Raw genomic sequence first — 9186 nt, 5'->3', positions numbered from 1 at the left:
TGAGATTTTTGTCTTCATATGCCAAAACCACTTATAACTGAGGTCAATTTCTTTTTGCCTGAATAATTAACTCTTACTATTTATTTTAAAAGTTGAGGCACTCCAACCAAAACTGAAGAAACAGTCATAACTGACTATATGATGATAGGTTACAATAGGTCCCTTTGAACTATTCGATTGTACAAGAGAGGGTACAAGGAAAAGGGAAACAGTCTATGTTATAAATGCCAATACAATATTCCAATTTAAAATTCTAATTTTGGTTTATTAATAGAAAAAAAAGATCGAATTACAGAATTTTGGCAAAACCACCCACAGCGGAGATACTTGACTATTTTTACCCGGGAAAATGTCAAGGGTGAACCGGGACGCAGTACCTGGTCGACTGCCGTTCCCCCTAGGTTCACGAATTGGCCTTGTTTGGGGCTTAGTTTCTATACACTTTATTCCGCCTCTGGCAAAAATTTCCTCATAGTCCCTTTGTGTCCAAGCTAGTTATTCAAATTCATAGTTGTCTCCAGCTCAGATGAAAAGAGTTCCTTCTCTCCGGTGGGGTGTCAATTTCTGGTTTCTCGTGAGTGTATTGATGCCCAGTTTGATGAATGGTAAAAGTTCATCTCCAGAGATGTGGGTGATGATGGTCCTCTAATAGTGGTGTTCCGGATGAGGGTGTTGGCTGATGATGATGACTCTGCCATCCAGGGAGGAGAGGACTGATAGCTTATCTTAATGTGTCTTCTCCCGATGCTGAGGAGATGGCCAGGTTTCCCATAAGTCCTTTGTCTCCTTTCTGAATGTTAAATTCCAGGGTGTTGCCTGCTTTTTGTTTTAACAAATTTTCAAGGCAGACTGAAACTTATATTCTCATATAACACATATATACAGTGATTTTCATAGTTTTAATATGTCATAACCTATAAGAACATGAATTAACATCCCATATTTTTCACAGTCTAGAAGGAATAAAACCCAGAACTATCAAAGAAATAAGATATTAGACACAAGTTAGAAAAAGTCTCCAAGAATGATCTCCAGGGACATAGGTGGAAATATAGAGAGAAGGGAAAAAAAAAAAAAGGAGTATGTCCTGGCCACATAATTACCTCTAGCTTAGCAAGGCAGAAAAGATTAAATATTTGCTCGCTATTCAGTTACCACTTGCCATAGAACCAGCTTAACTGAGTGCACATTAATGCTTCCCCATAGACCCAGAAGTATATTTTCCATGCATGTTTAGAAGTGCCTCTGTTATACTTCACTTGAGCAGCTTAGCACAAGTTTATCCCTACTGGGATCCAAAAGTCAGGTACTCCACAGCTTCTCGTTCCCAAATATGCACACATCATGCATACCAACAGACTCAGGTGACAGAAGATACATTTTCTACTTACCAGTTTATTTTGTATTTGCAGTGGTCATCCAGGTACATAATAGGCAGAGTATTTGAGGAGGAGAACATTCAGCTGTTCTTTGAAGATTCCTATGAGCCAGGAGAGCACATTCACCCTTGATAAACAGGCTGTTTTGCACAGGGACACATCCCACACATCCCATCTGAAGCTCTGTAGATCAGACTCACCAAAGCACAGCACTCAAGGATGCCCTGGAAGAAAGACATGGCAAAAACTACAAGTAATAATTTCTTCTCCTTGTGGCCCAAGAAATCTTAATTTCCTGTACTGAGGTACACCAATAAAAAGGGTAGAAGATTGTTGCTATGACTCCACTTCTAGGAAGTCATCTGAATTTTAATTCCTCCTAGGCAAGCAGAGAAACCAAGGTGTAGTTTCTTACATTCTGTGTTTATGCTCTATTCATCAAGCCTGGATCCCACATGGGTTTTGCTCTTTTTGCATGTGTTGCTGCAACTTCCTAAGGGTGTCACTATAGCATTTTGAGTTCTTTTAAGAAATCAAGTACTTTTGTACCTAAGTCACTTCTTAGCAACAGCAAAGTATCATGGACTTAGCACAAAGGCCTCTAGAAGGTGATATTTTAGTGTCTAAAGGACTATGATAGTGACCACATTTCTTAAAACTGTCACACTTGGGAATAGATATCTCCAAGTGCCTAACAAGAATTACGTTACCCCATATGAAGAAAAGCTCTCATGTTCTTTTTTCTAGGCTAAGTGGACTCCTTAGTGATTATTAAAACTTACCAAAGTTTTGGTATTTTACCAAATCTTTGTTATTTTACCTTTTAAGGAAACCTTACTTCTCTCATTTGGATTTCAGAGAAACCATATCCTGAAGATAAAAATAACCAAAGCAAGCTTGTTTTGCATGACAAGCAGAACAGGTCAAAAATGACTTTTCAGTATGATGGAATCAATAAAATTTTCATAGAATTGCCTGTCCTGGTTTGACAGACAGATGTCTGCCAAGGAAGGTGTGAACCTCCCTTGGAATGGGAAATGTGACTCCCTTCTCTCCAAATTATTATGACTTTTTATACAGGGCTTATGACAGGGAAAGATAAAGGAATAACAGTTCTTTACTAGAATATATATATATATATATATATATATATAAAACAAGGCAAACAAACAGCAACAACAACCAGGAAAAAAAAACAAACCACATGTCTGGACACAGACGTGGGGTGTGGGACTAAAGTGTAGCAAAAAACCCTGAAGCAGTGGCAGAAAACAGGAGCAGGACTGGGCAGCAGGAGCTGGGCTCCCAAAGCAGCCAGGAGACACTCCCTTAGAGTGGGGAGGGGTCCTGGGTCTTCCCCTGAGGTAGCCGAGGAAAGGGTCCTTTCCTGTGAGGTCAGGCGTTGATAATGTGAGAAATGAGGCTCACTCTTTAAAAGTTTTAGATGTTTAGTAAGGGATAAAGTAATAGTAATAGCACTGGGTGCATAGCCATAGTGAGATGCACACACATGGTTAATTATAACAACTCTTCTTATGTACTTTTTCATTGCATTGGTCAAATGCATATTCATTAAGATTGTACATATTCAAGTATTCTTTTGAGCTGACATGTTCTGAGAATTCCTGAGCTTAGTTCAACTCCTGACCTCATCTTCTTAGACTACATGCCACAGTGCAGATGTGATTTTGAGGATCTTGTTTTTTATTACCTCACAAGGCCCCCTGGTCTGTTGTTTGACAGTTATTTATAGCTGAAGGATCAGTGGTAGATTCTTCCTTGCTCTTTTGGTGTTATTTGCCTGGTTCTTTTCAATGTTATCTTATCATACAGATGTTTTAGCCATTTTTACAAGTACTTTCAATCAATATTAGCTATTTCTCTGTTGTCAGTTAGTTACAAAAATAAAGGCATTAGTTATTATTTCACAACTACAATTACTTCTGCAAAAGTTAATGTTATAATACACAGCACATAGTTCCTATTTTAATATTTTGCAAAAACCTAAACTGTAATATATATTTATCACACTAAAATATACAATCCACACGGGGATAAGAGTATTAACCATAAAAGGCCGACAAATTATACTGTATCAAAAGCAGTTAGAAAGAGATTACAAACTACTATATCAAAATAATTTGCAAAAGCCAATATATAATAGTGAAAGCCAACAACTACATAGTTATTTATAACAACAAGGTCCCAGTCCAAAGTCTGCTCTTACTAGCAAAGCTTCACTCACAGTAGGAGAAGCAGTAAAAGGGCTGAATTCCGTGGTGGCAGCGAATTCTCCCCACAGTGACAGCAGAACTCTGTCCTCCTCCTGTCCCAGGAGCAAGAGAGCAAGAGGAGCTGAGCCCAGCCCCTCACACCCCAGCCAAAAATCTGGCAATATCTGTCTTTCCCAAGAGGAAGCCGCTCCAGCTAAGAGTGCAGCCAGCTGCACCCTTCCCCCTCCTCCTTGGCTACATCTTTCTTTTCTCAAGTATCGTTGTTACTATCTCTTAGGCAAAAAATGGGAGAAAATTCCCTGAGAGAAAGAAAGGGGAAAAAAATGCCTAGCTGGTTTTGTTATGTTTTCTAATGTTTGCACTGCAGCTCAATAAAGCAGAAGTGTTACAAGTAGTGGAATAGAAATAAGTCATAAATGATTGTTGGGGTTTAGGATATTTCATTTTGTTTCTTTTCCCTAATGGATTTTTTTCCCATAGGTTGCTAGATCCACACTTAAGAGAGACAAAAGACGTAGCCCTGGGAAGGGAGTGGCTGGCTACTCTCTTATCTGAGATTTTCTCCTGGAAAGGCAGAGATACTTGGAGAATTGGGCTGGGAGAAGAAGGGGCTGGAGCAGCTGTTAGCTCTCTTGCTTTCTCGGCATTCAGAGGGAAAGGAGTGCACTGCAAAGTCGCTCTGGGAAGAATTCACCACCACTGCGGGGTTCTCTCTGCTGCTGCCTTCTACTGTGAGTGGAGCTCTACTCATAAGAGCGGCCATTGCGCTGGGACCTTATTAACATCCTACCTCACCAAACAAAAGAACTTTCACCATCTGCTCCAGTGCCTCAGGGGAAAATCCCGGGATTTCGACTCCTTTCCCCTCCTGTTATAAATGCCAATACGATATTCCAATTAAAATAATAATTTGGTTTATTAATAAAGATCGAATTACAGAATTTCGATAAACCCACCAACAGCGGAGATACTTGACAGTTTTTCCCGGGAAAATGTCAAGGGTGAACCATGAGATACAGAACCTGGCAGTCTGCTGTCTCCCCTATGGTTCACAAATTTGCCCAGATCGGGGCTTGGTTTTTATACACTTTATTCTGCCCTAGGTAATATTTCCCCATATTTCCCTTTGTTTCCTGGCTAGCTATTCAAATCCAAGGGTGTCTCCGACCAGGCTGGAAAGAGTTCTTTTCTCAGTTCGTATGTTAATGTCCAGTTTCTATAGATCCTTATGGCTGATGAACGGTCGAGATATGGATGATGATGCCTGATGCTCGGTGAGGGTGTTGGCTGGTGCTGTTGATGGTCCTGCCACCTCATCTCGATGGGCCTTCTCCCGGTGCTCCAGGAGACTGCTGGTTTTCCCGTAAACCTTTTGTCTATTTCTGAATGTGAGTTTCTGGGGTGGTGCCTGCCTTTTCATAATTTGGTTTAACAAAATGTTACAGGGTGTCCCGAAACTTATATTTTCATACAACACACACATATATACAGTTTTATAGTTTTCAATAAATTTCATTGACTATAAGAACATGAATTAACATACTACATTTTTCACAGGGGGCACTGGGATCAGCTATCTTTGGAACTTCCTAAAGGAGACCCCTCCTCCATCTCTTTGTGCCGGCTGTGTCTGCCATCACCCGTATGGAGAAAGATGGCCGGGCCCGCGCCACAGCGTCCCCTGCAGCCACAGGGGAATCATCGCACCCGCCCTGCCCGCTGGGAGCCAACAGCGCCCCTGCAGCCGCGGAGGAATCATCGCACCCGCCCTGCCTGCCGGGAGCCAACAGCGCCCCTGCCGGCTGTGACCGGAACTGCACCACAGGGGAAGTGCTTCAAGAGCAAGGAGAGACTGCTTAATGGGTTTTCTGTTCTTGTTTGTTGGTGTTATCATTGTTGTTGTTTGCTTTGTTCTACATACACTCACTAATAAAGAACTGTTATTCCTTTTCTCATAAGTTTGCCTGAAAGCCTGTAATTTCAAAATTATAATAATTCGGAGGGGATGGGGTCATATTTTCCATTCCAAGGGAGGCTCCTGCCTTCCTTAGCAGACACCTGTCTTTCAAACCAAGACAAAAGGGAAAAGAAATTACACAGTCAGTAAATATTTTGCTAATACTATTTCTTCCCTTTTTGAGAAAGCAGAACTAAAATAAATCAAATATTTTACAAATTTAATTCTTAAAAATGCTTTAAAATTCTTTAATTCCTTAAGGCTTAAAAATTCTCTTGAAACCAATAAATCTCCATGACAACTGGAAAAAAAGAGGTCATTTTATATACTGTCATTTTACTTTCTTCACTCCGATTATTCTGTTTATTACTGTATGGGTCAGTGGAAAGTCTTTAGAGGACCTAATAAATAATAAATAAATAAATAAATAAAACCTAATTCAATATCCTTGTCTAAACCATCTCTGCATGTACAAAATCAATAACAAAATCACAAAACTTTCCAGAAATAAGCAAATTACAGTGCTTTGGCTTTAATTTGCACTAAGTATTTTCCAGACACTGATTTATCACTTCTGCCCTAACAGCACCCCTTTAAGTTCAGGAGGTTACTTTGTGCAGATTAAGCAGAATCTGAGCCAAGAACAAAGGTTTTCATTCATGTTGCTGGACATCCTCAGCTATAAGATACTCTAAGTTTTATGTCACAATAGTAGATCCTAATACATAACCCACTGGGCATTTGTGTCAAATTGAAGGATGATATTTAGGTTAGATATCATGTAATTGTAGGTACTCTCAGAGGAGAAAGGAAGCATTTTCAGGAACCCAAGGTGACCAACATATAAGTGCAAGGAAGAATGTGTTAGAAGGAAAATAATCAGCCACAGGCAAGCATGGAGAGATGAATTTCTCCCATAATCTCTGTTTGCTTCACTATATATATGAGAACAAACACGAGTGAGCGAACAAGAGGCAAAGATAAATAGTGCCAGAGTAACTTGACTTTCCACCCTCCTACACCTTGATGTGGACAGATGGAATTATTTGGTGCATGAATGTTATTGATTCCACAATGCCCTCAGGCCAAGGAGGCGAAAGCATAAAGCTGTGAAGCCAGAGAAAGATGGGAAGAGGCTTTAGTGAATAGCTGCATACAGGCATCTTATTTAATTCCTCAGATCACAATAGCTGGTGAATGTAAACTTACCAGTTATTGTTAAGCAACTCAGGCCCAAAATACATCCAAATGAGGGTTTTTCATGTACATAATAATTTAAACCTATTTTGCTTGACTCAAAATGGAACACTAAAGTGTGAAACAGAGGTGGTAATTTCCCTCACATTCCTGTCGGTATGATAAAAATAAGTGGGTGAATCCAAATTCAGCTGGTATGTCTGCAAGTCCTGTGTCAAAGCCAAACAGAAATGAAAATCCGACCTGAGGAAATTAAGTTTTATAAATGACTGGCATCCCTAAACACTTATGAAAAATATCTCAAGATTCTGACAGATCTCTGTTCTCTCTCTTACTAGCCTGCTTATGAATCCAAGCTTCTTAGATCAACAGCTAAAGATGCAAGGACCCAAACAGTCTAGCCCAGGGCATTTCAGTGTCTGCACCTCTGCCCCATCTAATCCTTACATCCCAGCAGCATTGGGACTCCAATCAGAGTAAGGGTTTCAGACCTTCCCACCTCCTTCCCCTACTGACGGAAGCAAGGAAATCTTTATAGACATCTTTCCTATTTTTCTCTAGAAAAAGCAGAAGATTAAGATTTTCAAAACCAACCCAAAACTTTCTTCAGTTCTTGCTCGCAAATCACATTCCAGATGCTGTGCTATACTGAAGCACAATGTAAGCATTTTCAGGGTGTCAGAATTTCCCCAGCGCAAAAATGCTGAGTTTTAGTGGCTCTCCTGGCCACTCACTTACAGATCAGATGCTTTTTTCTGTTGAAAGAAGCATGTTTTCACAAATACACAGTTGTCTTGTTCAGTTGGGGTAGTGGAAAACTGCAAAATTATAATAATTTGGAGGGAGGGGGTTTACATTCTTCATTCCAAGGGAAGCTCCAGCTTCCCTGGCAGACACCTGTCTTTCCAAGCCAAGACAACCTTCTAAAGTTCATATAATTTCCACCATAACTTTCCTCTTCCTTGTTTCACAACCCATAAACTTGGTCAAAATAGTGAAATAAAGATACAAAAGAAGAACTTGTTTGTGACCTTGGAAGACACAGAAAATTATGGTATCTGTGTGCAGATATTCTGTGTCAAAACCAACAGCATATTTTTCTGAATACTGTTTTAAAATAATTAATTTGAAGCTTTTCTATTAACATTAATGAACACTATTCATTTAAATACCTTGTAAAGGGAAGAGAGGAACAATATTATCAGTGTATGAATAGTCAGCAAGTCTTACAAATTGCAGAAGCCCTGATGAAAATTCATGTTCTAAATGAGTCAGTGTGTGATTGAAAGTGACACATCAGGGAAGCATATTTCATTTTATGCTGTTTATGATGGATTATACTTTGTTTGCCAGCAATTTTGTGTTTTCGTTGTTAGCAAGTATGCATCTGCTGCTTCAGCACTCCAAGGTACCATCTTCAATTACTGTAAAATTAAGATATTTATGTCTACTATGCCAATACAATGGGGAAAAGGGATGATAAAGGTCAGTTCTTATTTCCGTTAAATCAGAGATATAGGCTTTTAAAAGGCAATTTTTTAAAATTAACACAAATATTACACACCTATCAAAGTCCTATGTGGTTTTGGTTATGGTAGAGGCTAGGTACTAGGGGTACAATAGAATGTATTTATTCTGCCAAATTTGGTGCCAGACTGCCATTGATAAAAGGAATAACACCTTGAAACAAAGACAGATTGTCTTCTGTTTTGGAGCCACCATAATTTTTGCAGTCCTAGTCTTGAAGGGCACTCATGAGAAATCAAGCAGTGTTGTGCCTTGCCCACATACAGGCTTGTGTTTATGGAAGAGCTTTCCCCCCCTCTTTAATTCTAAGTCTTTGCTAGATTTTATTAGTTGATTAAATAATAGACAGTCCTGCATTAAAATGTGTCTCTAGTCTGCACAGTTCCTATCTGGGCTTAATGTCACCCAGACTTAGCTTCCCACTCCTTCCACTGCTCTCCTTTCTTTCACCCTCATCACACCCACACAGTCACAGACGCGAAGGACACCATCCTTAAACAGGTAGGAGAACAGGGAACAAACATGCACTCATCACATCTGAATCTTTCCTTCAGACTCATTGATATTCCAGCTATCTATGGTCAGTATCTTCACATCCTGATTTAGTAAAAAACAGACATTGCTTGTCAGTGAGCTCACTCTGTATAGATAATTTTTGAAGTCTGCATGATAAAACCTCAAACCCTAAATGAGGCATCATAGATGTATGAAAACAGTACATCCCATTTAGTTTCCTCATGGAAAATTCCTTACTTCTCTTTTGATTCCTCCAAATGACATTTAACACGCATTCAAACACATATTTCAGAATTATATCTTAAGTTCATGTAAAATCTCTTATTTAAATCTTGCCCAGAAAAGGGCAGAAAAACCCTGGACTTATATACAGGCT

At 39.5% G+C, this 9186-nt stretch overlaps 1 long non-coding RNA gene across 2 annotated transcripts; it reads right to left on the bottom strand.

Annotated features, from left to right (window-relative positions):
* Window positions 1–271: 271 nt before the first annotated feature.
* On the bottom strand, window positions 272–3703 carry LOC134548563 (uncharacterized). 2 transcript variants are annotated; one of them, XR_010079807.1, is made up of 4 exons: window positions 3625–3703; window positions 1580–1603; window positions 1392–1480; window positions 272–816 (listed from the first exon to the last, which is right to left on the bottom strand). It is a non-coding gene; the product is annotated as an uncharacterized LOC134548563 (long non-coding RNA). The 2 variants fall into 2 exon arrangements; XR_010079806.1 differs by having other exon boundaries at window positions 272–1480.
* Window positions 3704–9186: the final 5483 nt, after the last annotated feature.

Source organism: Prinia subflava, chromosome 3 (genome assembly GCF_021018805.1).
Source record: "Prinia subflava isolate CZ2003 ecotype Zambia chromosome 3, Cam_Psub_1.2, whole genome shotgun sequence".
Lineage (NCBI taxonomy): Eukaryota > Metazoa > Chordata > Aves > Passeriformes > Cisticolidae > Prinia > Prinia subflava.
Note: the sequence above shows the minus strand (reverse complement) of the source record. Positions and strands in the feature narration are given on the sequence as shown.